This window comes from Dendropsophus ebraccatus, chromosome 3 (assembly GCF_027789765.1).
Source record: "Dendropsophus ebraccatus isolate aDenEbr1 chromosome 3, aDenEbr1.pat, whole genome shotgun sequence".
Lineage (NCBI taxonomy): Eukaryota > Metazoa > Chordata > Amphibia > Anura > Hylidae > Dendropsophus > Dendropsophus ebraccatus.
This window is the reverse complement of record NC_091456.1, coordinates 16,577,324-16,599,783: the sequence shown is the minus strand read 5'-3', so window position 1 is coordinate 16,599,783 and position 22,460 is coordinate 16,577,324. Positions and strand designations below refer to the sequence as shown.

General features: G+C 44.5%; 1 protein-coding gene across 5 annotated transcripts in view; it reads right to left on the bottom strand.

Moving 5' to 3' along the window:
- The window catches only part of ADGRD1 (adhesion G protein-coupled receptor D1), a 482,082-nt gene that overhangs the window by 348,357 nt on the left and 111,265 nt on the right, over positions 1-22,460 (bottom strand). The gene's annotated exons all lie outside the window — the stretch shown is intronic.

The following is a 22,460-nucleotide window of genomic DNA, read 5'->3' as shown; positions in this document are numbered from 1 at the left end:
ATTCAGACTTTTATTAGGGGAGGGGGCTTTTTACTATAAACAACACTTTATTTTTATTTTTTACACATATACTAGAAGCCCCCCTGGGGGACTTCTAGTATATACACTTGGATCTCTCATTGAGATCTCTGCAGCATAGATATGCTGCAGAGATCCATGAGATCGGCACTCGTTTGCTTTCGGCTGCTGCAGCCGAAAACGAACGAGTGCCGAGCCGAGGCCGGCGCCATCTTGGACGCGTCCCCGGCCGGCATCAGTAACGGAGATCGCTCCTCCGGGACAAGGTCCCGGAGGAGCGATCTCCCCCACTAGACACCAGGGAAACGTTGCCTCCGGTAATCGGAGGCAGCTGTCAACTTTGACAGCTGCCTCCGATTAGCTAATTAGCGGGCACGGCGATCCGACCGTGCCCGCTAATAGCAGCGGTCCCGGGCTACTCGCGGCACCCGGGATCGCGGCACTTCAAAGCGGGGCCGCAGCGCGGCCCCGCTTTGAAGTGCAAGTGAGGACATAGGACGTACCGGTACGTCCTATGTCCTTAAGAGGTTAAAGGGGTACTCCAGCGTGGGGGCACTTTGCGCTGAGACCGGGGAGGAGGTGGCCGAGGGAAAAGACGTCCACTCACCTCCCTGGTTCCAGCGGCGGGTCCAGCATCGCGGCGCTCCGGTGCCCCGTTCCCGGCCGCTTCCGGGTGTTTGACGCAGGCCGGAGACGTGATGTCTCAGGTCCGCTCAGCCAGTTAGTGAAGGAGGCTCCTTCACTGAGTGGCTGAGCGGACCTGAGACGTCACGTCTCGGGCCCGCGTCAGACACACGGAAGCGGTCGTGAACCGGGCACCGGAGCGCCACAATGCGGGACCCGCGCTGGAACCGGGGAGGCGCAAAAGTGCCCCCACTCTGGAGTACCCCTTTAATCTTTAACCCCTTAAGGACAGAGCCTGAAATGGCCTTAATGACAGAGACAAATTTTATGAATATGACCAGTGTCACTTTAGTCATTAATAACTTCGGGATGCTTTTACCTATCCGGCTGATTCTGAGATTGTTTTCTCGTGACATATTGTACTTTACATTTCTGGTAAATTGGAGTCGATACTCATAACAAATCTTTATGAAAAAAACCCAAATAATGTGAAAAAATGTGAAAAAATGCATTTTTCCAACTTTGAAACTTCTTTGCGTATACAGAAAGTGGTTATACCACATAAATTATATATTAAATAGCATTAGCAACATGTCTACTTTATGTTGGCGGTATTTATTAAACTATCTTTCATTTTTTTTAGACGATAGGAAGCTTAAAACATTAGCAGCAAATTTCCAAATTTTCAGTAAAATTTCAAAATCAGATATTTTTAGGGACCTGTTCAGGTTTAAAGTGTATTTGAGGGGCCTGTATGTTAGAAAGCCCCACAAAGCACCCCATTTCAGAAACTGCACCCCCCAAACTCTGCAAAAGCACATCCAGAAAGTGTTTTAACCCTTTAGGGGAGTCACAGAAATAAAAGCCAAGTGTGTAAGGAATTTGAAAATTTAAATTTTCTGTGCAGAGATTTTATTGTAATCCAATATTTTTCATAATTATAAACCTATTACCAGAGAAATGCACCCCAATAATTATTGCCCCGTTTCTGCAGTTTATAGAAATACCCCATATGTGGCCCTATTGCGCTATTTGACGCAACCACAAGCCTCAGATATAAGGGAGCGCCTAGTGAATTTCAACGCCTCCGTTATATTTGGTCATTTTTGACTGTACCACTTCAGGTTGGCAGAGGCTCTGGGGTGTCAAAACCTAAAAAACACCCCTAAAGGGACACCATTTAGAAAACTACACCCCTCAAGGAATGTAACAAGGGGTGCGGTGAGCATCTGGACCCCACAGGTGCTTCACAGATTTTCCCAACAATATGGCGTGAAAAAAGAAAAATTTATTTTTTACACTAAAACGTTGTTCTAGCCTTCAATTTTTCATTTTCTTAAAGGGATAAGAGGCAAAAAAAGACAAAAAATGTGTAGCGCAGTTTCTCCCGAGTACAGAAATACCCCACATGTGGCGATAGAGTGCCAAGGGGGCGCAGGACGAGCCTCCAAAGGGAAGGAGCGCCAATTGGCTTTTGGAAGCTGAATTTCACTGAAAAGGATTTCAAGGGCCATGTCGCATTTACAGAGCCCTCGTGCTGCCAAAAAACTGGAAACCCCCCACAAGTGATTCCATTCTGGAAACTACACCCCTCAAGGAATCTAACAAGGGGTGCAGTGAGCATATGGACCCCACTGGTGACGGGCACAAATGTGGAACAATGTGACGTGAAAGGGAAAAATTTCATTTTTTCACTTTCATGGCACAAATGTGCCCGTCATCAAGGGGTCCATATCCTCACTGCACCATTTGTTAGATTCCTTGAGGGGTGCAGTTTCCAGAATGGGGTCACTTGTGGTGGGTTTCCAGTGTTTTGGCAGCAGGAGGGCTCTGTAAATGCGACATGGCGTTCATCATTCATTCTAGCCAAATCCAACCTCCAAAATCCAAATGGCGCTCCTTCCCTTCGGAGGCTTGCCCTGCGCCCACATGGCGCTTTATGTCCACATGTGGGGTATTTACGGACTCGGGGGAAATTACTCTACACATATTGTGTGTTTTTTTCTCTTTTAACCCCTTGTGAAAATGATAAATTCAAGGCTAAACCAACATTATAGTGTAAAAAATGTAATATTTCATTTTCACGCCACATTGTTCCACATTTGTGCCTGTCACCAGTGGGGTCCATATGCTCACTACACCCCTTGTTACATTCCCTGAGGGGTGTAGTTTCCATAATGGGGTCACTTGTGGGGGGTTTCAACTGTCTTGGCAACACAGAGGCCTTTTGAATGCAACATGGCCCCTCGAAATCCATTCCATCCAAATCCAGCCTTCAAAAACGAAATGGTGCTCCTTCCCTTCGGAGGCTTACCCTGCACCCGCATGGCGCTTTATGTCCACATGTGGGGTATTTACGGACTCGGGGGAAATTGCGCTACACATTTTGTTTTTTTTCTCCTCTTTTAACCCCTTGTGAAAATGATATATTCAAGGCTAAACCAACATTATAGTGTAAAAAATGTAATATTTCATTTTCACGCCACATTGTTCCACATTTGTGTCCGTCACCAGTGGGGTCCATATGCTCACTACACCCCTTGTTACATTCCTTGAGGGGTGCAGTTTCCATAATGGGGTCACTTGTGGGGGGTTTCAACTGTCTTGGCAACACAGGGGCCTTTTGAATGCAACATGGCCCCTCGAAATCCATTACATCCAAATCCAGCCTTCAAAAACCAAATGGCGCTTCTTCCCTTCGGAGGCTTACCCTGCACCCGCATGGCGCTTTATGTCCACATGTGGGGTATTTCCGTACTCAGGGAAAATTGCTCTACACATTAAATGTTTTTTTTTATCTTTTAACCCCTTGTGAAAATGAAAAAACATGACAAGATTAATGATTTAGAGTAAAAATTTTACAAAAATTACACTAAATGTTGGTCTAGCCTTGATTTTTTTCCATTTCCACAAGGGGTTAAAAAAGAAAATGAACACAAAACGTGTAGGGTAGTGTCCCCTGAGTACGAAAATACCCCACATGTGGACATAATGTGCCATATGGGCACAGGGCAAGTCACCAAAGGGACAGAGCGCCATTTAGAGGCTGGAATGGAGGATGGAGGCCATGTCGCAATTACAAAGCTCCTGTGCTGCCAGGACAGTAGAAACCCCCGACAAGTGACCCCATTCTGGAAACTACACCCCATAAGGAATCTAACAAGGGGTGCAGTGAGCATATGGACCCCACTGGTGACGGGCACTTACGTAGAACATGTGCCGAGAAAATAAAAAATACAATTTTTTTCATTTTCACGTCCCAAATGTGGCCGTCACCAGGGGGCCATATCCCCGCTGCCCCCCTTCTTAGATTCCTTATGGGGTGTAGTTTCCAGAATGGGGTCACTTGTGGGGGGTTTCTACTGTCCTGGCCGCACAGAGGCTTTGTAATTGCGACATGGCATCCTCTAATGGAAATGGCGGCCATACCTACTTAGCTGGGGAAAAGGGACAATTCTAATTTATTTGGGGGTATTAGGCCAATTATTAGTTTATAAGGTTGGAAATGACAGGTGTCCATCAAATTCAACCTGTGTTGATCCAGAGGAAGGCAAAAAACCCTTTTAAGGCAGACGACAGTAGCCTCATCACAGGGGAAAAATTCCTTCCCGACTCCATAATAGCGATCAGAATAAGCCCTGGATCAACGTGACCCCTGAAATAGGAATAAGGGACAGAATTTAGATAATGTAGAACCCCAATGACGTGTGGTGCGCCTTGAAGCGATCCAGTATGCAGAGGCCGGGGGGATCAGGACAGGCGTCACACTGGAAAATGGTGTCCTTCCTGATCCCCTGTTACGCCACACTCTGCACTTCTTCTGGGGTCTCCCATTCTCCAGTGTGGGGGACGTCACCTGGAGAATGTTGCCCTGGTGCGATACGGGGTCCTTCATATCCAGAAGCGCTGGGTCCGCTCCATGGCTGCTAAATATTAGGGCTATATTACTGCTTCTGATATGTTCGGATCGTGCCGCAAGCTACAGGGCAGCGAGAGACCAGAGGAGGGGGCGCTGGTATAAAAGTTATCCCCGTACAGGTGGTGACCTTTATCCAGCAGTGGGAAGATCAGTTCCCGGACGATCTTCCCACTAACTCCGAGGATGGGGGGCATCTGGGGGCTGGATTCGGGTGTCCCTTCCTACATACACTCTAAGGGTACATGCACACTGCGGAATCGCGACAGATAACCCTTCGTGCATTCCACAGCTGGCACCCACCGGCGGACTGATGCAGGCGCGCGTCTCCACACGTGTCATAGACTCCATTCTATGCACGGGCGGATTCCGCTCTCCGTCCAACGTGTTCATTCTTTGGATGGACGATGGAATCCGCCCGTGCATAGAATGGAGTCTATGACACGGGTGGAGACATGCGCCCGCATCAGTCCGCCGGCGGGTGCCAGCTGTGGAATGCACAAAGGGTTATCCTTCGCCATTCCGCAGTGTGCACGTACCCGAAATCTGTAAGTGTACCCTGAGGCACGCTCACAGAGTTTGTAGAATTTCACACCATACCGTCATCTCTTATTGGGACGGTACTGGCGGAAAAGATGTGTCTGGGGGGCAGCGTACGCTACGCTACCCCCAGATACCTCATTGGAGGATGAGGATGATGAGGATGAATGGAGGAACGAAGGACCCCCCCATTCATCCTCACTGGCTGTTTCGGTGTCGGAGGTAATAATAACGTATCCCTCTGACGCCGAAAACACCCTGGGGGCCATCTTTATACGGGGATTGGTATATGGGGTATGTAGTGGTGTAGTGTCAAACTTTATTCAATGTAGTGTGGTGTAATGTAGTGTTTTTTACGTGTTTTTTTACAGTAAGTATAAAAAAAAAACCTACGCCAACAAAGGAGTTGCTGATAAATGCCGCACTTATGTGCGGCACTTATAAGCAGACCGTGGCAGTAGAATATAGAAAAAAAACACCCTACGCCAAAAAGGAGGAGTTGCTGATTAGCAGCGCACTTTCGTGCGATGCTGATCAACACTCAGCGGCGATAGGGTGCGGAAAATAGAAAAAAAAAAATTTGAAAAAAAAAAAAAAAAAAAATTTCTACATTTGAACATCCCTGTAGCTGCTGATAAGTGTATTACACATATCAGCCGCTAGAGGGCAGCAGAGCGCAAAATACGGAAAGAGCCGACGCTGGAGCCGAAAATAGCCGAGAGAAGCCGAACGTGACGTCACGGAAGAAGCCGAAGACCCGAACGAAGACGAGGATGCCGCGAACCCGGAAGACGCCGATCAGGAGCCCGGGACAGGTGAGTAATGTACAAATACCTGCTCTGGACCCCTCGGCTACCTAGCTGAGGGGTCCAGGGCAGGTATTTACTATATTGTGGGACTCTGATCGCCGTGCCACCGGCCCGATCGCCGTGAATGGCCGGCCGGTACCGGCCGGCCGTTCACGGCGATCGGGCCGGTGGCACGGCGATCACCATTACTTTTTACAGTAATGGCGGTCGGTGCCGTCCTCGGACAGCACCGACCGCCATTTTTTTCCGGGTCATCGGGTCGCCGATGACCCGGAAAGGTTCCGATCGCCGCTATTGGCTGATCTGAATTGATCAGCCTATAGCGGCGATCGTAAGCACGGGGGGTGTTAACCACCCCCCGTGCCGTGAAGCTAAGATGGCCTGCTATGATTTATAGCAGGCCATCTTCCCCGACCGCTGTGTGTGAACACGCAGCGATCGGGGAAACATCGGGCGTAAATTTACGCCCTGATGCGCCAAGTACCAGGGCGCGAGGGCGTAAGTTTACGCCCGATGTCGTTAAGGGGTTAAGTGGAGTATCCCTTCAGTGAAGGTGCATTTTTGCTCAGTGTAACTTCTTTGGATACTATTTTGTTATTGTCAGACTCTAAAATACTTCACGTTGCCCCACTAGGAGAAATTAGACGTGGAGGTATGGAGCTTTATACGTCCTCTTTCTTCAGTTTATGACGTCTTGTATACAAACAATACATCTCGTGTGTTTCAATACTGAAGAGAACCACAGGAAAGCTCAGGTTGTACAAACATGTGACACGTCAATGTGATTGTTCCAATGGAAATGGGTTTTTGTGCAAAATAAAATGTAAAGAAAAAAAAATGTAATTACTAGCATCTGAAGCTAAAAACAAAAAGTATCTAAATCTTGCTTGTGTCTAATTTTTCTAAGCATTATATTGTGTTTGCTTTCTATTTTAAAAAAGGCAAAATAATTCAGTACACCCACAAGAATAAAGCACCGTTATAATAGTGGAAGGACTAAATTCACTTCTAAATGAGAGGTTTCTGGTATTCTCATCTTCTGGAACAGGACTGAGGCCATTTTATGCTAATATTGTCATTTGCACAGTTGCTATTAGTGCTAAATCACTTAAAAGCTTTAACTTATTACGTGTCTCACTCCAAAAGGCTTCCCCTTTAATCCCAGTCGTACTGTTTTACAGGCAGTCAGGTGATTTTTGTGCATTGCCTTTCTCAATCCGTAATTCATTTGTTGCCAATTTCTGGAGCCCTATACAACAGCATTTTGCAAAGTAGCCTTTAAAGGGAACCAAATGTACTGATACATCACCCAGCACACTTCCTATACAGGTCCACCTTTACTAATTGGTGCACTGTATGGTAATCACCCCCAAATAGTTATCTGGGCGGTGGGCCATTTGTAGGTAGTCACATCCTATGAGTGGTCCTACCTGAGCGAAATACCCCTTTAAGGTATAACAAGCTTTATGCCGGCTGAGACTTGTACTTCCATACCAGTCTCTTGTTACACAGGTATAAGGGCATCCATAGGATTATCATACCCTCTGTGGGTTGGTGCAGTAAAGGGGGGCTGCGCAGATGGGGGTAAAGTGTTACCCCCGGGGCATTCCTTGTATGTTTACTAGTTAGATATGAGGTGGTCTTGGTGTTTGGTGAAGACAGAAAGCTATGGGTATGATACTTCCAGGCAATGGAGGCAAAGAAGCACATTTATCAATGTGCACTCTAGGGGGGACATTTATGAAGTCAGGGCTTACAAATGTCCCTACAGCCCCGGAGTTCAGAGGATTTATGTAGAGGCGCATTGCCTCTACATAAATCCCGAGCGCATGGAGCCTGTCCGTGCGAATACATTGCAACCTACGCCATCTCAGAGCTGGCATAGGTTTCCCGCGGAAAAATGATAAATGCGGCGCACGCAGAGGCTGCGCCTCCTCTGCATGCTGTCACACCCCCTGTAACACCCCCTGCCTGCACCACTGGCACAGGAGGCGCAGATGGGCCCGATGCAAATAAAATATTCGCAAATGGAGGAGGAGAAGGAGCTGCGCCTGTGTCATCCGCAGCGGGTCCCGGCTATCAGTGATAGCCGGAGACCCACCGCAACTCTCAGCACCAGAGCCCCGCTTCGGTGCAGAGAGTTAACTCTATAGATACTGCTGTCAGCACAACTGCAGCATCTACAGGGATTCTGACAGAGAATTCTCCCTCTACAGAGGGAGAATTCTGTCAGGTGTCTGTCGGGGCGCTGCAAAGTAATCACAGAGCCCTGATAGTAGCCATGGAAACCGGAAGGCTTCCGGTTTCCTTGCTACATAGGCCGGTGGGGGGAGAGAGGGAAGGCTGGGCGATTGTAACAGCGGCAGGGGACAGAGGAGAGGGGGCAGACACAGGGACAACAGCTTCCTCTCTCTCTGCGGAGAGTGTTGTTGCCTGTAGACGTAGTAGTATGTGTAGTACGAAAATTCTAAGCCATATTGCAAGATTATAAAACCGATATTCAACACCTACCTCACAGGCCCAACAGGATACACAGTGGGACACTGCCTGATTGCACAGTTTAAGTATATGTACTCCGTCACAACTATTTATATTGATTCAATGTATTTAAAATAAAACAATTCTAAAAATAGTGCTGACTAAAGATTTCCTGCCATCTGTCCATAGATACTTTGCCGACTGATGACTCTCCGTGGTTACAGACTACTAACAAATCCGGTGTACTCTGATCCTACAGCCACACCCTTTCCTACTTGTCCCTTATATCTTTCTGTACATTCCAAACTAAAATAGTCCAGTAACAACAACAACAAGCAGTAGGCACATGGAAGGGGATGTCATGCCCACATCTAGACAAGAACAAGAAAAAAATAATTATGTACAGTGGTACCTCTGTTCTCAAACGTAATTGGTTCTGGAAGGCAATTTGAGAGCCAAGCATTTTACCATAGAATATATTTTAAATGTTTAATTGGTTCCGGCACCTACTAATAATTAATTACGGCACTCATTTATATCATTAAACATCACTCCAGCATTCTTATACAGTACAGTATTGGGCTATGTTCACACTACGTAAGTTCTGTGAAAATCACAGCCGTTATTACAACGGCCGTGATTCCCACAGAACTCACGTAGTGCTGCAGGCTGAAGGGATCCCGGCTGGAGTGAATACACATGGTATACACTCCGGCCGGGATCCTTAGCGGCACCGTAGAAAACTGACATGTCAGTTCTCAATTCAGTGAATAGCGGGCACAGAAAACCCTGTCAGTGCACACTATCGAGCGAGCGGCTGCGGCAAGCAGCCGTTCCGTGACCCGGCTCATAAGTTGTGTGAACATAGCCTTGTACTGTACTGTATGTTAGGACTCGGCAATGCTAGACTCACTTATGATCCAAGCCTAGAAAGATGGTGTCAATGAGTGAACTTGCTGAACGTTCGGGTTCGGCAACATTCATCAGTCATCAACATTCATTCACTAGCTTTAGACACCAGCTTGAAAAAATTAAGTCAACCACCACAGAATTCCATTTTACTAAGTAAAACACACACGCCAATATGCTGCTGCAAGTATGCACGATTCTCATTTTCTCCATTATTTGGTATTCTGTCAATATTATCTACAGTAAATAGCTGTAAATTGAGAATTTGGCACCAAAATGACCTCCCCAGTCGAGGTTTCAGATTAAAATCTAAATGTGATTACATGCCCAATGCATCGCCGAGCCCCTCGTGTCTCTGGCATCAACCGGCATGTGCGAAAGCCAGTGCCTGAGTCCATCTCCAGGAAAGCAGGGACTGGTATGTGCAACTGGGCATACATGAACTCCGCAACTTGGGCCCGAGCTCATTTTCGGCTCCAGGCCTTTGAGTCTCTTTAACTTGGAAGCTGACAGAAGGACGCCACGTTCGGAATTGTCGGAGAGCTCTATGAACATTTTTAATAAAATGATTTGGAGTATTTTATGAACATATAATATGAACAATTTTCACGCTTGGTTACATCTAAATGAGAAAAGCACTTTATGAGAAAATTGCTTCTCATTTTGCTATACCTCCATCTAAATCCATGTAGAAATTATGTCAGTCTCACCATTTGCTGATGATGTGCTAAAACTATCTCTCCCTGATGATTACAAGTGAACATTGTGTTTCGGTTAAGAAACAAGCCATGTATATGGGGTTATTCCTTGCTTTTCTTACTTACTCCTCTATAAAAGATTGACAAAAAACTTTATGCTTGAAAGTCTTAAAGGAGTCCATAGGGATGGCTGGGATTCAGAATAAAGTCTAGGGATGGTTTGTGCCATTTGGATTCAGTGCATTGTTCATATTCAGTGTTGGATTTAACAAGTGCCTGGGCCATTATTTTTGTAACTAAAGCCAGGTAGCAAGACGCTGTGAAATATATACACATATATATCGGACAATTCTGAGAAGAAAACATATGGTTTGTGTTAGAGATTTTGGATGACAGTGCAACAAACAAAGAACATATAATCCTTCCTTGCTCCGGAGCCCACATTCAGGGAGGCACAATCCATAAGGCAACATGAGAACATTGCCTTAGGCCCTTGTACGACAGCCGATGCCAGGAGCAGCAATAATTCCCTATAGGGAATAAGCAATGCTACCCCCAGGAAGGCAGCACATGCTGCTTTATTATTATAGCACTCACCTTTTTTCATTAATACATGGATGATAGTGAGTATTGCCCCCCAAAAGTTATGCAAAATACCAATATACACATATTACGGGAAATGCACATAAAGTGTTTTTTTCCCTGCATTTACTACTGCATCAAGGCTTCACTTCCTGGATTACATGGTGATGTCACTTCCTGGATTACATGGTGATGTCACTTCCTGGATAACATGGTAATGTCACTTCCTGGATAACATGGTGATGTCACTTCCTGGATAACATGGTGATGTCACTTCCTGGATTACATGGTGATGTCACTTCCTGGATAACATGGTGATGTCACTTCCTAGATAACATGGTGATGTCACTTCCTGGATAACATGGTGATGTCACTTCCTGGATAACATGGTGATGTTACGACCCGACTCCCAGAGCTGTGCGGGCTGTGGCTGCTGGAGAGGATGATGTCAGGGGGACACTGAGGGACGCAGGGCACTGCAGGGACACTGAGCATCCCCCTGCCATCATCCTCTCCAGCAGTCGGGTCGTGACATCACCATGTTATCCAGGAAGTGACATCACCATGTTATGCATAAGGTAAAGCCTTGATGCAGTAGTAAGTGAAGGGAAAAAAAGCATTTCTATAAGCATTTCCTATAAAAAGTGTATATTGGTGGTTTGTATCAATTTTAGGGGGCAATACAATACTTTAATACTTTAATGGTGGGGCAATCACCAAGATCTTGGTTCCATTGCACAGTGGGGAATAACAAACTCTTTCCCTTTATATACATGGTGTGGACCCCCCTTTGGAGAAACTCAAATATGGCCCAACAGAGCCGCTCCAGCAATTGTGAAACCGAGAGATAACTTTTTCAGTTGTGTCGGTGAAGTCTTCCAGATTTTCATTGTTACAGCAGCTAACAGCAGTTTTACCCACAGTACAATGAGGCCAATCACAATGAGGCTATGTTCACACAATGTCATTTTATGCAAAACAACGGCCATTATTTTACCATGATGGCCATCAATAAAGATCATGATACCTGTGTTTTAGGTAAACAGGCACAGGACTAAACACAAAGGCCCAATTTTAGGTAGGATTAGGTGGCATATGGAGATAGCATTATTGTTATGATCCCTCCAAGTCTCAGTAAATACTAACAGCTGTACATACATTGAGGCACGTGGACACAATTCATAAGGTAATAGTGTTTATACAGTACTGAAAGTCATAAGCATGAATAACAAATACTCCACAAAAAAGTAGTACACATACGACGGGCATGCGGCCATTTTTGAGCTCCACCCACCATATGCAGCAACTGCAGATTTTCCAGTGTGATTCCAAAGTTCTTCATCACCCGCCCTATAAGACGACACCTGGCGTATAAGACAACCCCTCGCAGCTGGGCCTCCAATGGTGTTGGGGGTTCCAGGCTCCGTGGTCTTTACATCTGGTTAAATTCATTGTAATCCCACATGCAGGGCAGGGAGAGAGCCGTGAACTAGTCATCTGGGCTGTGACTAGTCATGGATCTCTGACCTGTCAGCGCGCTACGTGGGGTGATTGACAAGCAAGGAGGCCTAGCACATCTAAATCTGCATGAAGAACCAATGGCTATAGACAGGCAATCCTACGGAGCTTTAGCTATGTACACCTCCACACACACACTTATTATTAAAAAAAAAAAACATCTCTGGAAAAATTAATACATGTTAATTTTCAGAAATATTTCCTCCCTTTGAAGGTTATACTGGTCAGTCCACCGCATTTCACAGAAGTAATGGTCAACTGTGAGATTCTTAAATAACCTGCCAACATTTGAAAGTTCTGCCATGAAGAAATTACAGTCCTCGCTTTATAGCTCCCGCTGTACAAATCCACTGTCTGTCATTTTGCTTTCTGTTTTCTAATCACTCTCGGGAAAGGTTTAAATTCCACTGATTCCTCTCAGAGAAGTTTGGCGTCGAGCACAACAAAGAGGTGAGACGTCAGAAGGATATTTACCACTGGTGTTGTTTGGGAGATCCCGCTTGGAATATTTTATGTGGTTTTTATCTATCTGAACAACCAGTTGCTGACAGCCGGAGGCTGATGTGGTTCTATATGCACTAAGCAAGGATAAAGGGAACCTGCCCTCACTTTCATGCTGCCTGAACCATGAATTGTTGAGGCAGCGTCTCCCTGCTCCACCCTTAGGGCCAGTTCACACGGAGCAAAACTGGTGGAATTCCACCAGCCTCCGTGTCATACAGGCTCACGCCTCCCCTCTCCGCGCGGAAGAATTGACATGTCAATACTTCCCAGTAGAGAGGCGTGAAGAGAGGAGGTGCGTGAGCCCTCCCATAGACATTGAAAATAACGTGTGTCTTAAAGAGGACCTGTCACCCCCCCGTGCCAGGGTCACAGGCTCCTGATCCCCCGCTATAGCCCCTATACTGTACTTACCTGATTGTGCTGGGTCCCGCTTCTTCATCCTGTCCGGTGACGGAGATTTCAGTGCCCGAAGCTCGGCGCACGCGCTCCTTAGATGAGTCCTATGCTCATAGAGAATGAATGGTGAGTCCGATGCTCCATTCATTCTCTTAGGGTGCTGTCATCGGGCGCTGACATCGGGCGCTGACATCTTCCTCACTGGACTGGATCAAGAAGCAGGACCCGGCGTGATCAGGTATGTATAGGGGGCTCTAGCAGGAGGTCGGGAGCCTGTCACCCCGGCACGGGGGGTGACAGATCACTTTAAACAAAATACATGTATTAATCCTCGTGTACACTATAATTAGTCTTGATTTAGTCCATTTGTCAGTCAAATCCCAGAACTAGGAGAAGGGTTAGGCAGTATAGGCACCAGACTAGGACGCCACTGCCCACCAGGCCTGAAGGGGAATAATTGCCAGCAATTCCCACACAAGGGACTGTATAAGCATATCTTTTGGATGTAGTCAAGGCCGGTCCTGCCATGAGGCCAAATGAGTTTAAAGTTTAGGCGGCAGATTTGTAGGAGCGGCATGCCCCAGGGAGTGGCCATAAGCTGGACACAGAGATAGAATGCAAGGAATCCGGACTGCAAACACTTTGCAGGTATTGTTATATGCTTCAGACATCACTACACTATAAGTGATCACTACCCCTTTAAATGGAGCACAATGTGTAATGGTAGTATGAGCATGAGTAAGATCACCATTTCAGGTTTTGCCTAAGGCAGCAGAAAACCTAGAATTGGCCCTGGATATAGTTGCAAAGTAGAAGCTCTCCCTGTAAGTTTCTTCATCCTGCCTTAGTCCTGCTGGCTTCAGGGCACTGATTCGAACTCAGCTCCTCGCCCCTAGCTAAGCAGAGGGAGAAGTACAGGCTCTGCCACTGAGCGAGCAAAGTGCAGGTAAGTATAAAGTATAAAAGTATTAATTTTTTGTGACGGGCACCTGAGAAGGGGCACCTGTTTAAACTGGAGGTCAATTGTCAAAACTGGTGGGCATCTATATATACTGGGGGCAGCGTTGTATCTCCTAGAGCACACCTACCTGTAATGGTGAGCAACTATTTACCTACTGGGACACTTATCAATCTACTAGAAGGTATATACGTACTGAGGGCACTTATCGACTTCCTTGGAGGAATACATATGTACTGGGAAGATCTATTTTCTGTACAAGGGGTAACTGTTAATATGAGATACAGGTAAATATTAATAAATCTACTGTATAGCATCTGCCAGGTTCCTAAGTGCAAAATTGTCTACATCCAGAAGACCTTGATGCTGTGTAAATGGAAAAGAATAAAAAAGAAAAAATAATAAAAAATTATATGTGTGTGTGTGTGTGTGTGTGTGTGTGTGTGTGTGTGTGTGTTAGATATAAAAATGTTCATCTTTCAAGCCATGAGTGTTCTTCTAAACTTTAGAGGCATATCACTCTTCTTTACACTGGAGATCTACTTTATTTGTCCCAGTTCCTGCAGAGCTGATAGTAAGCAAAGAAAACTGAGACTATATCACTTCTGTAGACATGAACGCAGCTCTCCAGATTTCGGCTCTTGGACTCCTTCGAGCCTAGCTTGGAGGGCATTTCGGCTCTAATATAATAAATAATGAATTTCTTTTCCGATACCGTGTTGTATCACGAGGTGCAGCGATCTAGGCGCTCTATAAATTCAATAGTAAACAGCATTCCTGTAATAAAGCTATACTAGTTTGTATGCATCTTAGGATTTGACTGACTAATGTCTTATTTTACCAGCTTGTAATCATATTATTATTCAGGTCACACTTTGGCATTTCCATTTGGATCACTGTGCATCTGGCATTTCGAAATGGCAACATTTGTATAGTTCCCAATCCTAGGAAACGTCAACAAGGTTTAGAAATACGTCCGACAGCCAGTCACAAGTATGTGTTACTTCTATGCTATACTTTATGATAATACCATTCAATGCCATTAGTTCCTTGCTTTATAAAGCATCTGTCTCAATAACACATCCCTGAAATGGTTGCATAGTAAACTTTATGAGCCAATTCAATTTTTAATAACCAAATCACAGAAAAGTGATTTCTATTTATCTCCGTGTTCCTTAACATTTCTATTCTCAAAAACTTTTCTTACGCTACTAAATAAAATCGGAGAATGTTTAACAAGGCACGCACATACAGTAGGGGATTGTCTTCAATGGTGTTCTCTCTATGTAGAGAGCGGGAAAGAGGATGAAAGTGACTCAAAGTAAATATAAGTAATGTGGATGGATATATATATATATATATATATATATATATATATATATATATATGTATATATATATATATATATGTGTATATATATATATATATATATATATATATATGTGTGTATGTATATATATATATATATATATATAATTCTGGACAAGTGCCCTGCTACCTCCCACCATAGAGGGGCAAAATCCGCTTCCTGGTCCCCCTCCTGCCACCCGAGTTTGCAGATTTTCAGGCAGAGTGTATAGAGAACGGTACATTTTTACCCCCAGACAACAAAAGTTCAAAAAGGAAAAGCTACGCCATGAAGTACAAGAAAGGAATCGATCACAATGTGTGATTGTTATTCATGAAGAAAAATAAGACCTACCCTGAAAATAATCCTTAGCCCTCTTTCTTCTGCAAAATAAAATATTATTAGACCCTGTTTGATTTTTGGAGAAATAAAGTACCGTGTTTTCTGACGTATAAGGTGACCCCCAACTTTTTCCGTTAAAATATAGAGAGTTGGGATATACTTGCAGTATAAGACTACCCCTCTCCCAACGCACACCAAATAAAAATTAAATAAAAAAACATCAGACAGCAGCGAGATTGAGAGGCAGAGAAGGAGGTATTATAAAACTGGTAGGATACAAGGGCGGGCAGGACGGGTGAAAGAGCTGTGTTTTTCTGGGTACAGCGCCGTATCTCTTTTTTTTTATACCCTGGATGCCTGCAGCTTGCTCTGCCCTTCATACGGTTGCCGCATACGGCAGGGATGTGGACGCTTTTGAGCTCCCTTCACCGTCTGCAGCGACCACAGATTCTCAAGTCCCGTTCCATAGTTCTTTAGCACCCGACTCTATAAGATGACCGCCACGAAAACAAAAATTAAGTTTAGACCTCAAATCATATCTTATATAGACTTCTGCCCATGGCCCTCTTTCTCAGTTGCCTGCTTAGAGAACACAAGCATTTGCCAGAACTACTAGCTCAACAGTCAGGCCGTGGCATAAAAAGTTGAAATAGAATGTTGGCTTAAAACTGAAAGCAAAGGGGGTCAGTGGTGTCTTGTATGGTCTCGCATTTGAGTGGGTATCCTCCGGGTACTCCAGTTTCCTTGCACACCCAAAACATACAGATACAGGTAAACATCCTAATGGGGACAGCTCCCTGCAGCCCCCCAACAGCCATATGCCCCCCACCCCACCCCTAGCTCGCTGTCTGTGTGTTTAAAGGAGAAGTCCGGCCAAAATTTATTTTTGATATGTTGTTACTTATGCAAAGTTATACAAATTTCTAATGTACATTAATTATGGGAAATGCACATATAGGGCTATTTCCCTTAATTTAGTAGATCAGGAAGTGTTAGAATTCTCTCAAATCCAGTGACGTCACGACCAAAGGTGTAATTCCTATGGAGTGTCCAGCAGAGGGCGCTCTATATATGGAAGTCTATGGGACTTTATTGTGTCTATAGATGTCTATGTAAAGTAATGTAATGTAATGTAGTGTAGTGTAGTGTACAGTATGCTTTATTGAATGAATACATCTAAGGAATACTTTGGGGAGCAAGGGTACTTGCTCCCCAAAGTATTTCATAAATGTATTTATTCAATATATTAGGATATCACAGTAAGCCCGCTGATCCGCCGCATTCCCGCCGCCTGCCGATCCGCCGCATTCCCGCCACCCGCCCATCCGCCACATTTCCGCCGATCCGGATTATATACACTGAACTACAGCTCCCATCATCTGCTTATAGTATGAACAGGTGATGGGAGCTGTAGCTGGGTTATGGCTGACTTGCCTGCCGCCGCTGATGCCACTGCTTATGCCACCGGACGCAGGGGAGAGCCGCTCAGTACACAGGAGCGCTCCCCCCTCCTCCTCCTTCCTCCGGGATACCTTCTCCCTATACCACTGCTGATTCCTCCCTGCCTGGCCGCCGCTCTCCGCTCTCATATACTGTCTCCCGATGCATCCTGGTGTCCGCACTGATGCATCGGGAGCCGGTTTATGAGAGCGGAGAGCGGCGGCCAGGCGGGGAGTCAGCAGTGGTATAGGGAGAAGGTATCCCGGAAGAAGGAGGAGGAGGGGGGAGCGCTCCTGTGTACTGAGCGGCTCTCCCCTGCGTCCGGCGGCATAAGCAGTGGCATCAGCGGCGGCAGGCAAGTCATATACATAACCCAGCTACAGCTCCCATCACCTGTTCATACTATAAGCAGATGATGGGAGCTGTAGTTCAGTGTATATAGTCCGGATCGGCGGGAATGCGGCGGATTGGCAGGCGGCAGGAATGCGGCGGATCGGCAGGCTTACTGTGATATCCTAATATATTGAATGAATACATTTATGCAATACTTTGGGGAGCAAGTACCCTTGCTCCCTAAAGTATTCCATAGATGTATTCATTCAATAAAGCATACTGTACACTACACTACACTACATTACATTACTATATATACATATATTATTATAGACACAATAAAGTCCCATAGACTTCTATATATAGAGCGTTCTCTGTTGGACACTCCATAGGAATTACACCTTTGGTCGTGACGTCACTGGATCTAAGAGAATTCTAACACTTCCTGATCTACTAAATTAAGAGAAATAGCCCTATATGTGCATTTCCCATAATTAATGTACATTAGAAATTTGTATAACTTTTCATAAGTAACAACATATCAAAAATACATTTTGGCCGGACTTCTCCTTTAAACACACAGACAGCGAGCTAGGGGTGGGGGGGCGTATGGCTGTTGGGGGGCTGCAGGGAGCTGTCCCCATTAGGATGTTTACCTGTATCTGTATGTTTTGGGTGTGCGAGGAAACTGGAGTACCCGGAGGATACCCACTCAAATGCGAGACCATACAAGACACCACTGACCCCCTTTGCTTTCAGTTTTAAGCCAACATTCTGTTTCAACATTTTATGCCACGGCATAAAACATCAAAAATTAATTTTGGCCGGACTTCTCCTTTAATTGCACCGGCAGCAAGCAGGGAATAAGGAGCAAGTGAGCGCTGACCTGACCGGTGGGCGCTCATTTTCTCCTTAATATTGGGCCGTGTAATAGGGCCCTAAGGCCTTATTCACACGTTCAGAACACGTCCATACATTCATTCTGCTATCTACCCGTACAATACACTAAAAATATGGATTGGACAAATGTTTTGCATCTGTATTTCTGTAAGTCCTTTATTTTTCCTCAACATGTAAATTAGAAGTTATCCATATTTCTTTACGGAAATACGGATGCCAAAGAGATTACAATCCGTAAAAATCGTGGATTCAATTGATTTCTATCAGAGGTTCCGTAAAAAAACTAGGTCTGCACTAGTAGGCCCGATAATAACTGGGCCTATTCCACGGCCCGATTATTGTTTAACAAGGGCTACATGGACATCTTTACTGATGTTCTTGCAGCCCTGGTTTCAACTTTATACATTACCTATCCAGGCTTCAGGGCGCAGCTCAGACAGGCCGTTCTGAAGCTGGAGCGTACAGGACCCAGGGAGAAGACCACAAGAGGAGCCCTGCAGCCTGGAAAGGTAATGTAAATCGGCAGTCGCTGGCCGTGCACCGCTATTACATGTAGTGATGCGTGGTCGGCGTCCGACAGCCGATGATCATTGTATTTATTCCACGGAGCGATAATCGGCCAAATCGGGCTGATTCGGCCAATTTATCGCTCCGTAGGATAGGCCCCTTAGTCTATGGAGCCCAAGTTCTGCAAACAACCAGGGAATGAAGTGCTCGGGTGCACGTAGACTTATCCTGTCTCTAGTGATCAGTCTGAACACATAGGAGCAGATTTACCAATCTGGTCGTAATGTACGTTATTAGTGTATTTGTAGGTGTATTGTTCTGTTCATGACTTTGGAATTGAAAGGGTTAACAGATGGGAAAAAAAATACAAACAGAAATCAGTGGCGTGAAAGTGCCCCAGCTGTGCTGCTTACAGATCCCAGTTGCTGTAAGGGAGCCGTCATATAATAAACATGGTAATAACAGTATATCTTGCTATAATTAGAGTTATAAATCATTGCTCAGGCTTGTTTATTAGGTGTCTCGCTAAGCCCATAACTAACATAAATACCTTCAAAAGACTTAATAAACACTTTAGTAATGATATCATTTATTTTGTTTTTTTCAGGAGGCAGGCTCAATTTACTGAACAGATTTACCTGTCCGGTTACGTCAAACAAGGCCTTTATTATACCTTCCCGGCCTGGTCACGCTTGGGGGTTGGCTGGGTGCTGCCGAAAGCATATGGACTTTGTACTGATGGATAGCAACAATGAAAATGGAAGGGTAACGCCATTAAATTCTAGGATCTCCATCCTATTTGTGCAAAGAGAAAGTTTTCCTGGCATTGACACGACAGAGGGAGCAATGTGTGAATGTGGAGAGTGACTGTATTCTGTATTGGTTTCTGGACTCTCAATAGCACATCTGTATTATTGAATGGATTTGTGCTGTTCATATTGTGGATATGCTACACGTACAATATAAAGCTTATACATATTTTCCTTGAGCATTGTATGGTTTTACCATTTCGTAAAACTTTTAGGAAAATGAGTCATTGCAAACTATTTCTGTAACTCGCAGTTGTGAATAATTGGTTTCTTCACCGTTTCGTACTTCATTGTTTTTACAGTTGAAAAGCAAAAAATAAATATATGAATATATATATATATATATATATACAGTATATATATATATATATATATATATATATATATATATATATATATTAGGGTTATAAAGGGGGAACTTTATCAAACATGGTGTAATAATGATTGGTTGCCCCGAAAAGTGTAATCTGATAGGTTGCTAGGGGCAACTGGGCCAGTTTCACTTTACACCATGTCCCCCCCCTTACAACCCTATTACACATACTGTCCACCTACTTTTTGACCCCCCTGTACATACATATATATATATATATATATATATATATATATATAAAGAAAATAGCAATTGAAGACAGCGTCTCTTAAAGTATCAAAAAGGTTTTTTCTTTAATTTTGCCATATGCGTACAAAAAAATTAGACAACGTTTCGGCCCTTTAAAACATACTGAGCCTTTCTCAAGAAAGGCTCAGTATGTTTTAAAGGGCCGAAACGTTGTCTAATTTTTTGTACGCATATGGCAAAATAAAAGAAGAAACCTTTTTGATACTTTAAGAGACGCTGTCTTCAATTGCTATTTTCTTTGTGGATGAAGTACTGGGTACGAGCCAACCTAGTGGAGGACTGTGCGTCTACACGGGAGCACCGCTGTTTTCACTTGGGACAGACTATATATATATATATATATGTATATATATATATATATATATATATATATATATATATATATATATAATATATATTAGAAATTAAAATTACCTTCTCTTCTATTTCTATAAACAACTATAAAACAAACATAATTGCATTCACCACGACATGCAGAAATATATTATATTAAATACTGAATATATTCACAATTAAAATAGAACATTTTTTACACAGTGAACACAATAAAAATGAAAATTCCAAAATTGGCAATTTTAAATCATCTGCCATCCCCTAAAAAAACATTGTAATAAAAAGCATTCAAAAAGTTCTATCTATGCCACATTGGCACCAATTAAAACTACAGATCACTTTGCAAAGAACAAAGCCCCCTACAGGTGACTTAGACTTTTGTACCTGTTTGACATACAACGATCTTAGTAAATCTCCCTGTTTTGGTAATAGAGAATTCATAGTAAAGTAAGGGTATCACTAAAAATTACAATTAGACACCTCCCCCCCAGCAATCAGTCGGACCATCAACCAGTTGGCTCAGAAGAGATTCCGAAGCCCAGGGCAGGTCTAAGATCAGCGATTTGGTGCTGGAGAGGCCCGGTGAGAGGTGAGTAATGATAGTGTATTATGTTCCTCCCCTACCTTTTAAAAAATAGTCACCAACGCCTCACCTCTCCTTTAAAGGGGTAGTGCGGCGCTAAACAATTATTCACAAAATAACACACATTACAAAGTTATACAACTTTGTAATGTATGTTATGTATGTGATTGGCCCCCTTCCCAGTGTTTCCCCCCACCCATGCCACCCCCAGAAGTGTGATGCACTATACTCACCTGATTCGTGTCAACCCCCGTCCGCCATCTTGGGACAATAATGTCATCTTCGGGCGGCTAGCCGAACCGCTCCATCCGTCCCTCGTGCCGGCCCCCCTCTGATGCGTCATAACTGTTCTCAGCCCCGGTTGGCTGAGCACAGTTATGCTCAGCCAATCCCGGCTGAGCAGCTGGTGACGCGGCAGAGGGGGCCGGCACGAGGGACGGATGGAGCGGTTCGGCTGGCCGCCCAAAGATGGCATCATTGTCCCAAGATGGCAGACGGGGATTGACACGAATCAGGTAAGTATAGTGCATCACACTTCTGGGGGTGGCATGGGTGGGGGGAAACACGGGGAAGGGGGCCATTCACATACATAACATATATTACTAAGTTGTATAACTTTGTAATGTGTGTTATTTTGTGAATAATTGTTTAGCGCCGCACTACACCTTTAAGGGGTTACAATTAGAGATGGGCGAATCGGGTTCGGGTTCGAGTCCATCCAAACCTGAACGTTCGGCATTTGATTAGCTGGGGCTGCTGAACTTGGATAAAGTTTTAAGGTTGTCTGGAAAACATGGATACAGCCAATGACTATTTCCATGATTTCCACATAGCCTTAGGGCTTTATCCAATTTCAGCAGCCACCGCTAATCAAATGCCAAAAGTTCAGGTTCGGACTGACTCGAGCATGCTCCAGGTCCGCTCGTCTCTAGTTACAATTTATCAGACTTTACCTTACTTCGGTGCTGTCACACATTGTAACCACAGAATAAGGTGCAAATTCGCCAAAGTGATTTCACTCCTTTTTCTATCCATTTTGAGCCAAGATTGTTCAGTCAGATCAAAACTGAAACCTTTGCGATATTCGATATATGCTTTGGCCTACAGTCGTACCATCAGACCCCTCTCCATGCGGTTTTGCTGCATAAATTGCATCTTGAGCAGCTTAAAGCAGAAGCAATTAGAAAATCTCTTCATGTTTCTCTGTTTTTTGCTCTTTGCATTTAGAGCTCATTACACTTGGTGAAGAGTGACGGAAGAGATTATTGGCTTCCTCTAGAGCGCAGGGATTAC